Here is a 7,815-nt window from a genome sequence, read left to right on the forward strand (position 1 = left end):
GCCAGTGCCCCCACCGACCCCCCGAGACTAGACGCCTCCCAGCCCGTCTCTCCTGCCGAGGTGGAGATCAGAGCAGAAGGCGCTGGGAGGGAGGCCGAAGCTCCTCGGAAACTGCAGACGGGGATGACGTTCTCTGAGCTCTGACCCTTCTGCCCGGTCCGAGTCTGCGCTCTGGAAATATTAATATCCCCCCGGTTATAAATCTGGCTCAGTTACATTTACTGCTTGTCCACTGTGCGTGTTCTGGTGTTAGGTTGTGTGTGTTGGTGGGGGACCAAAGTGACCCAGATAGCAGGTCCCCAACCCACTTAGGGAGCTCAGAAGGAGAAGACAGACATGCAGCCTCCTCACTCAGCACGTCTTCAGACAAAGCAGAGAACGTGATGTGTGTAAAGGCGGAGTAAATACAGCCTTGTGGGGCTGAGGGAAGTGATTCACTCTTGCTGAAGTTGGTGGAGGTGGGGGCAATCTTGGAAGAGCTCCAGAGGGTGGTGTCCTTGGAGATGAGTGTTGGCGAGCGGGTAGGATTTCTTCTGGTGGAGAAGAAGGCTGCGGTATTCCAGGCTGAGGGAAGAAGCAGGAGCAAATGAATGAGCCTCGAAGTGTGAGCTATTTTTGGTGGAAAATAGGATTTGCTGGAGGGGGGAGTGTCAGTGAAACCAGAAAAGGCACCACTCGTTTGATGCCCAAAGTGGAGGTGATGGTAGGGCGGAGGCCCGTTCAGATTTCCTTCCCTCGCCAGGGCCCCTGGGCCCAGTTCCTCAGTCGTAAAATGGAGATAAGTCACATCTTCCTCATAGGATGCTAGGAGGAAAGAGAGACAGGGTCTGTGGGGCTCTGGGCTCACCAGTACTCGTGAAAGCTGGGTTCTTCCACTGTGTCTCTTCTGTCCACCTGCTTCCCAAGCACACACTCAGTCTCAACTGCAGACTCAGCTGAACTGGAGTCAGCTGAGGACAGTCTCTCACCGTGGTGGAAGGTCTGGAGGGCAGGGTGCCGTCAGGTCCAGCAGCAAACATTTGTTGAGATATCACAATGTGACTTGCTGGCCCCTCGAAGGGATCCAGAGGTTCATGGAGAGCTCTCAACAAGTGGAGAGAGGGATAGAGATGGACGGATGGAAAGAGGGATGGACAGATGGACAGATGGACAGATGGAAAGAGGAATGGAGCGGGATGGAGAGGGATGGAAAGAGCACTGTTGGCTGGATGAAGGATGAAGGGGTGGAGGGAGGGAGGGATGGCTAGAACAGAGAGACAGATGGATGGATGAAGGGATGGAAGAGTGGGAGGTGGATAGAGGAATGGAGGGATGGAGAGGTTGAGGGAGGAACAGAGAGGTGAACGGGTAGATGGAGGGAGGGAAAGATGGTCAGTTGACTGGATGGGCGGGTGGTTGGGTGGAAGCATGGATAGATGGATGGGTGAGAAGATAGATGAGTGATATAATGGAGGGAAAGATGAACAATTGGCTGGATGAAGGGATAAAGTGGTGGAAGATTGGATGGAGGAAAGAGGGAGGGATGGAAAGAAGAGCAGATGAAGAGATGGAAAGGTAGAGAGCTGATGGAGGAATGAAAGGATAGAGAGATTGAGAAAGAGATAGACGTAGAAAGAGAGAGACGAATGGAGGGAAAGAAGGAGGGAAGGAGGGAGAAATGAAGAAATGGATGGATGGATGGATGGATGGATGGATGGATGGGTGAATGGATGGGTGGGTGGGTGGATGGATGGATGGAGGGATGGATGGATGGAGGGATGGATGGATGGATGGATGGGTGGATGGATCGGTGGATCAATGGATGGATGGAAGGATGGATGGATGGATGGATGGGTGGATGGATGAGGGGTGGAGAAAAGGATGGAGAGACAGAGGGATGCTCATCCTTTAAGGAGCTCCCGTTTACCTGTCCCTGCAGATCCTGGCACAGGGTATATGCTGTTTGATTTCTGTTTGATATCAGTGTACGTGTATTTGTTTAATCGAAATCAACACACGCAGACATGCTTTGGAAAGTATTTGCGCCCTCAAAGTGCTAAAACATCCCCTCTTACCTCCTCCTTGGTGGGGAGCGGGAAGTCCTCTGAGGAAGACAAAGAGAGGAGAGGCAGGGAAGTCTGTGGGGAGGAGGGGGTGGAGAGGCCAGCTGAGCTGTTCGGTGGAAACCTCCCACCCCGGGTGGCATATGGGGAACATGTGGCTCCCCCCCTCCTGGCACCGGAGAACCGTCATGCCGGAAATGCTGGCAGCCGAGGGCACAGAGCCTTCCCAGAGGGAGCTGCTGGCAGTCGGGCAGGAGGCAAGCTGGCGTGGGCCCTGAGGGACTGTGGGAAGCTGAGAGGAGGTGGGCTCCAGGCTTCCCGTGCCCCCGGGCACTAGACACAGTCACGCCTCCAGCGGGTACCAGCCCCCCACCCCTCCAGGCCCTCGGAGCCCACGTAGCTCTGAGGGATCAGCGCTGTGGGAAGAGCCCTGGGGGCCACTCTGCCACTCTTACCATGGCGCCTCAAGCACGCCGCTTCTTTCTGGGCCTCATTTTCCAGTTTCCATGTTGTTCCCAACACCATCCTGCCCCCTGTTGCCAGCCAATAAGAGCTGTTCATCACCAAGTAAGAAAAACGAGCACTGTCTACAGAGCTTTCCCAAAAGCCCAGTGTTTTCCATGTAAAGAACTGTCCACGATCTTGAAATCGTGCCACCTGTGAATTGCACCGCATCTGGAGAGAGTCCAGTTCAAGTTCAGCAGGGAAGCAGCCCGGTCGGGCTGGGTGGGTCCGACCACAGAAGCCGTGACGGAAGGCATGCGAGCCTCAGCCCACGTGCACTGGCTGGTCTGGACCCCGAATGCTCGCTGGTCCTGCCAGACAGGGGGTGGGGGCCCCTTAGAGGCAGTGGGAGCTTGGGAATCAGAGACGCTCCCAGGCCGAGCGATGCTGCCAGAAGCCCCTCCTGGACACAGCTCCCCCTGGCCTTTCTCCCCTCCCCTCTAGATAGCCCCACCCAGTGCCAGCTCTCCCAGTCTCGAAACTTGCAGGAGAAACATCGCGGCCAGCCCCAGCCAGACCCGCCAGCTCAGCAGTTTCTCCCGGCCCCACGCCCGGCTCTGTGGGTCTCTCCCTCCGAGCAGGCTGCAGGCCCAGCCAGCGCTGGTTTCCTGGATCTAAGAGTTTGTGCTCATTTATTATTTAGCAAATACGTCTTTAGCACTGACTTAGGGATGTGTGAAGCACCCAAGAGGGTGGGGTGGAAATGCGTGTGTCTCCGCGTGTGTGCGTCTGTATGTGTGTGTTTACGTGTGCATGCACCCATGTCTGTGGCTGGGGAGGGGTTTCTGAGACCAATCCAGTCGAGCCTCTGTGCTGCGAGGGGCCCTTCTCCAGCAGCTGTGAATGTGAGGGAGGCCGGAGCATCCACTCTCGCGGAAGCAAAAGTACAGGTTGCAGGTGCAAGCTCCTGTTGTGTGCCGGGCCCTGAGACGTCGTCCCCGGGAGGGCAGACCCCAGGATAAGTCACGAGCCTTCACTTTCCTAAGCAGACGCACGGTTCCTGGAAGAGAAGGAGGTGTGGAAAGGCTTATGTTGACATTTTTTCTTTTTTTATTGAGGTAGAATTGACATATAGCATCAGATTAGTTTCAAGCGTACAACTAAATGTTTTTATTTAGTTTTTTAGTTGGTAATACACCCCTCACTTCAAAAATTTAGATAATTTGAAAGGGTGTCAGTCAAAAGCCAGCTTCTCACCCTCTAGTATGTCCCTCTAGGGTCACCAGCTGCCCTTGAACCTGCATTCAAAGGAGAGGCCATCATAGCTTGTCCCAGGGGTGTGGTCGGTGCTAAAGCATCACATCCAGATGGGGAAGTGGAGCTGTGGGCCCTGCAGCCCTCGGGCTCATCCAGGCCAGACTCCCTCCCACAGACCAGGAGAGAGAGATGGAGACAGGGGACAGACCCAGCACTGACGAGGCACGGGCGGCCAGGGGGCAGGGGGCAGGGGGCTGGAACCCAGGCACCTGGCTCCCACCCACGGTGCTTTCTCCTAAGTGCACTGCTTCCCAGGCTGCTGACCCAGGGCACATGGGACCCCTAAGAGGCTCGGGGCACAGTCAGTGCTGGGCCCTGCCCAGACAACAGCCACAAATTCAGCAAAACGTCTGATTAGTGAAGGCGTCCTGGGGTCTGAGTCATAGCGGGAGCCCATGGCCGGGGCCCCACTCCAGCGGGCTTGTCGTGGCTGGCAGCTGTGGTAACCATTCTCAGTGGCCTCCACATTGTCGCTCACAAAGCTGAGATGCTCAGCAAACTGGCCTCACAGGCTGGTGGTGAGGATGGAGCGAGATACAGCCCGGGGGTCCCTTAGCCCCCAGCCTGGCGGAGGCCCCTCTCAGCACTAACAAGGATGGACGTCGCGGCTGTTGCGCTCATTAGCCCCATCTCCGTCCCGGCCTCGTTTATCTCCACGGCACTTGTCAGTGTCTGACATGCTCCATATTATAATCGTCTGTCATCTCTGTCCACAAGAGGCTCCAGGAGGACAGCGATTCGTAATTGATTTTGTTCACTACAAACCCCCAGTACCCAGAACAGCGCCTGGCTCCGAGGAGATGCTCCGTGGAGATTTGTGAATGAATGAATGAATGAGTGAATGAGTGAGCAAGTGAAGGAAGCATTTCAGCTTTGAACTTGCACACCCCATAGTGTCTCGGTGAAGAGCTGTGGACCGAGCGAGGGAGGGAGAGGGAGGGACAGAAGTGAGCCCGCCCTGGACGATGCCAGGTCCCGCCGGCCATCAGAAAGGTCTTCAGCTCCATCAAGGATGGCAGAGACCCACCTGGGCAGAGCAGCTGGGGGAGGGGCCCCGTGTCCAGCTAGGTTTCCAGATGCTCAGGACGTGGCTGTCCTCCAGGCCATTGCCTGAAGGTGAGGACAGGCTCCAGAGTGCCCCATCCCCAGGACCCTGGGTCCCCAAAGGTGGGGCAGCCCTGGGAAGCCTATCTGTCCTGTGCCCTGGGGCCTCCTCCTGCTCCCACAGCCCTTGGGCTTCTGGCCCCTCCGGGGCTGGCCCACTGCCCGGCTGTGGGTATCCCCCATTGCTTGAGGGTGGGGACCAGGGCCGATGGGTCATCATTTGCCCAGCCCCTAGCATAGAGTCAGAGGACCTAGGGGATGTTGCAGGCGTGAATGAAGGAGCAAGAAATAAGTCTCCCCACCCCACCATCCCGAGACACAGCCTCAGCAGCAGCAGCCGGGGGGCCTTGCTGTCCACCCCCTGCCTCTTGGCCACTCACAACGGCCCATCTGTGAGCACTGAGCCTGCACCTCCTCCCCGCCCCCCGCCCCCCCCCCCCCCAGGATTGGTCCCAGCCCCCTCTCCCTTCACCTCCCATTAAAATAAACATTCATTTGCTGGGATTTCCTCAGGAAGCCTCCCCCTGCCAGGGCAGCCCCAGCCCTGGCTTGGAAAACTGCCTTCCCGCCTCTGGGTTTCCTTTTAATTGCCTTTTTCCTCTCACTTGCTGGGGGCCCGCGAGGGGGAAGTATGGCTGGGCCGTCCAGCTGTTTCCCCAGCAGCCTGGAGCTGCTTCAGAAACGAGGTGACAGCCAGCTCCCCCCAGCTCCCCCCTGCAGGGGGCGGATTAAGTTAACAGCCTGCCAAATGTTCCCAGGCAGCCCCCCCCTGGCCAGGCCGCTGGCTCCCTGCAGTCAGTGGGGAGGGAGGTCGAAGAGGGAGTGGGTCCCAGGCCCTCAAGGGCACCGACACCTCGCAGGGCAGGGCCCTCAGGCTTCCTTCCACGTCTCCCTCCCACCCCCACCCCCGCCTTTGATCTTGTTCCTGCCGCTGCTTCAGACACCGGGCTGCTCTGCTGTGTGACCCCGGCAGGCCTCCTAACCTCTCTGGCCTCCCATTTTACCTTCTGGGAGGTGGGCAGAAATAACAGGGCTGAGAGAGTGTTCGACTTCCAGCATCATCAAAGTCCTTTGGGACTCTGAGTTCCATCCATCACGCACTGGGCGCGTTCACGCACTGGGTCACTTGGCAAACATTTGATGAGCCTCCAAGGGACCAGACCTGGGGCTGCAGACATGGGGATGAACAAAGCACAGCGTCAGCCGTCAGGGAGGCAGACGGGGAAAAGAAAAGTGGGAGTCGGTGTGATCCGGGCTCCTGATCGAGGGGAGGCACAGTGCTGTGAGATGGGCACAGAGAATGGCGTCTGTGCTGGGGGTGGGACGTCCGGAAAGACGGGAATTTAGGAGACAATCAGGGGTAGCCGGGAGAAGAAAGTTCTCATCTAGACCTAAAACTGCCCCACCCTGTGGCCGGGGTTACTCACGTGTCTCCTCGCTGGAGGCCAGGCTGCCTGATGGACCGCCCCCATGGCAACCGCCCGTCAGCTTCCCCGGGGTCCTGAGCACCCTGACCCCTTGGATCAGTCAGGCTCCCTGGAGAAACAGACCAATAGGATATAGACGTGTATATACATATAGGAAGAGGTTTATTGTAAGGAACTGGCTCACCGAGAAGTCCTGTGATCTGTCCTCTGCAAGCTGGAGACAGGAAATTCAATGGTGATTCGGTCCAAGTCTGAAGGCCTGAGAACCAGGAGCCCCGAGGGCAAGAGAAGAGGGAGCTCCCAGCCGGAGCCATCAGGCAGGGACGGCTGAACTGAATTCCTCCGTAGTCCACCTTTTCGTCCTATTCGGGCCCTCCGTGGATGGGGGATGCCCACCCACAGAGAGGAGGGCCGTCTGCTTCATTGACTCCACCATCCGTCCAGAGACACCCTCACAGACACACCCAGAAATCATGTTTAGCCAAATATCGGGCACTCTGTGACCCAGTCAATTTGAAACATAAAATTAACCATCCCAACCGTCTATTTACTTCCCTTCTGGAACTACCTTCTACCTCCCCGTTCTTCTGTATCCGACTTAGAATCCATGGCTCCAGCATTGCCAACTCTTGAATTTCCCTCTGCCATTTGTCTTTTGCATCCGCCTGCAAAATACCAACCCTTGATGAGTTAATTCTCAGCTTCCTCTCTCCTGCATCGGGGGGGGACTGGTCCTGCTGGACATGCAGGAGCCCCACGGGCCCATAATACCCACAAGTCCCTAGTGCATCTGGGGACCATGTGCCATCCCAAACCCGGCAGTATCTGTGCCCGTTCCTACTGCTGTGTAACAAACACCCCAAGACTCACTGGCTTATAACAGCATACTTATTTAACTCACAATCTGCAGTTTGGGGCAAGTCTCATCTCTGCTCCTTTCAGCATCAGCTGGGGCACCTCAACTGGCGACTGCGGGATCAGCTTCCAAGAGACCCACCCGCATGGCTGGTAAATCAGTGTGCTCTCCGCTGAGAACACGGAAAAAGTTGGGCGTGCTTGCTGGGGGAGGGGGGAAGGGAGAGAACCATAAAGCAAGCAAAGGTAAAATGCTGACAATAAGTGAGTCTGGGTAAAGGGTACATGAGCGTTCTTTGTACTATTTCTATTTTTGCAACTTTTTTTGTAAATTTGAAAGTTTCTCCAAATAAAAACTTAAGAAAACAGAACTACATCACATAAATTCTAAACATTTGAAAATTTTGTACTGATCACCATTATTGATTTCACAATGGTCAAAGACCACACCTTACTTGGTATTATTTCAATCTTTGGAAATCTGTTGAAACTTATTTTTGGCCCGGTAGGATCATTCTGGCAAATTCCATGTGCCCTTGAAAATAACTCTGTCGTTATTTTGATGTGCTTTTCTGTATACATCAGGCATTTTTTGTTAATCATATTGTTAGTCATGTTATCTACAT

This window comes from Equus caballus, chromosome 12 (genome assembly GCF_041296265.1).
Source record: "Equus caballus isolate H_3958 breed thoroughbred chromosome 12, TB-T2T, whole genome shotgun sequence".
NCBI lineage: Eukaryota > Metazoa > Chordata > Mammalia > Perissodactyla > Equidae > Equus > Equus caballus.